We start from the raw sequence: 2,076 nt of genomic DNA on the forward strand, positions 1-2,076 counted from the left end.
GTGTGGAGGCACCTTCATTTCCATGTACCTTAGGTAGCAAAAGCCACCACAGATGTCCAAGTGTATGTTGCTCCACCACCTGAGCTGATGCAGGTTGTGCCTCTGTCCCTGGAGTGGGACCTCCTGCAGGTAAAGTGCAGACTGTAGCCATGGGGTCTGCTTGGGGCTGACAGGATGGGAACTCTGGAGAGCTGACAGCTGCTCTGCTTTGACTGCAGACCTCTCGATACAGAGTCAGCAACCAAGGACTCTGTCCCATGGTGGTGAGACTCATTGGCTGTCTTTCTGTTACTCTGAGGGTGTGGAAACTCCTCCCTATTTCAAATCAAGCCTACATTCCTGTTCTCAGTCTGGTGTGTTTTGTTTAGTGTGCTGTAGGTGTCTGGAGCATGACTCTGGCCTCCTTGAAACCTCAGAGTGTCGTGGGGTTCCATCTTCATGCTTGGACATGGGTTCTTGGCTGAGGGTTTAGCTGAGACAGGATATGATGATCAGAACTGATGTTCACCTTGCTGTGTCTTTGTATGCGATGCTTCTTAGGTCTGTGCTCCAGATCTACCACAATGATTTAACCTCTGGAGCCTTCAAATTGTTTACTCTGTGGTGCTGTGCCCCTGCTGCGGAGAACTGAATTGTTGTTTTTGTTTGTTTCTGATCTAGGAACATCCCTAGAAACTCTCAGCTCTTAAATGGAGACTGAGTGTCTCACCAGGCTTCAGGAAGCAGTGCTGACTCCTGATGCCTTTAAATATCCTGTCAGCTGGATTGCACTTCTGGTCTGACTTGCATCCACTGTTTTCACCAGTAAAATGTTGTCTCCTCTTCTGGACTGAGATTGTGCACTGTGGCAGGCAGGACTGGCTCAGAATGGCTGTCGTTGGGTCACTGGTTACATGCCTGTGGAAGAAGGACCCACCAGTGCTCCTGGTGCCTCAGTGGAAGCAGAGGAGATTGTTGCCAGCTCTGGACCTGGGCTGTAGCTGTAGTTGCTGCTGAGTGGAGGACTTCCAAAAAAAACCCCTGAACTATTGCAACATCCTTCAAGATGAAGTGTTGAGAGGCAGTCCTTGCTGGGCTTGAGTGTTCCTTTGCTTGTCTTGGTTTGGGCATGTGAGAGTGGAGCAGGTTCTGGAGGATGTGGCCTCAGGCGTGCTATTTCCCCATGCTTTTGTATTAACTCTGAGACTAAGGGATATGGGCATATTCTTTAGCCACACTTTTGTATGCTTTTTTCACTGGGGTGTCCAGGCTGCTGAATGGTTTGGGCACTGTGATTTGAAGAGCTCTTCTCAAAGGAGTATCTCTGTTGTAGGGGTTTAAGGAGTAGGATGAGCCTTACCACAGGAAGGTACAGAGACTCCAGCCACTTCCTATGAGGGCTTGGATGCCAGCTCCTGTGTCCAGTATGCTTGCAGTATCTCTGGGGTATCCTTGACAGTCTTAAGGTTTAAAGCTCTGTGAGTGGGAGGAATTTTTGTGGAAATGCTTGGAAATGTTCTTGCTATTTTCTTGTTCCTGTTGGTAGCAGGGCTGGTGCTGCCAGCTGTGGGAAGCATCAAATGCTAAATGAGCAGGAGTGTGTCAGGCGTTTGGTTTGCTGCTTGAGTTTATTTTTGTCTTGCTAGCACAGGCTCCTTGGGAAAAGCTTTGCCTCCTGCTGCAAATGGCCCTTTAGCAGTAACAGGAGGGGAATGTAGTTTCACACGTGCCAAAGTGGCCTGATCTGGCACTTTTTATTAAAGATGACTGGCAGCACTTTCTTAAATTGAGCTTCTGTACTACTCAGCTGCTTTTTATAAAGATGACTTAAAGCTTGCTCTGCCTGTTTCCTCTTGCCTGAAGCTCACTTTCAGCCCTACCTGGTTTTACTAGTGGCTTGTAAATGCTCCTGCATTGTGCCTGCAGAGTCCCAAGACCTCCTCTGGGGGTGGGCTGAGCCTTTCAAGAGACAAAGATCCTGGACCCTGGCCCTAAATAGATGCTAATAGCTTTAAACGGGCTGAAATCCTCCATCAATGATTCAGGGCCTGCCTGAAGGCAAAGTTTGAGTTGACAATTCAGTGGTTTATTCCTGCT

This window comes from Mesitornis unicolor, unplaced genomic scaffold (assembly GCF_000695765.1).
Source record: "Mesitornis unicolor isolate BGI_N332 unplaced genomic scaffold, ASM69576v1 scaffold25887, whole genome shotgun sequence".
NCBI lineage: Eukaryota > Metazoa > Chordata > Aves > Mesitornithiformes > Mesitornithidae > Mesitornis > Mesitornis unicolor.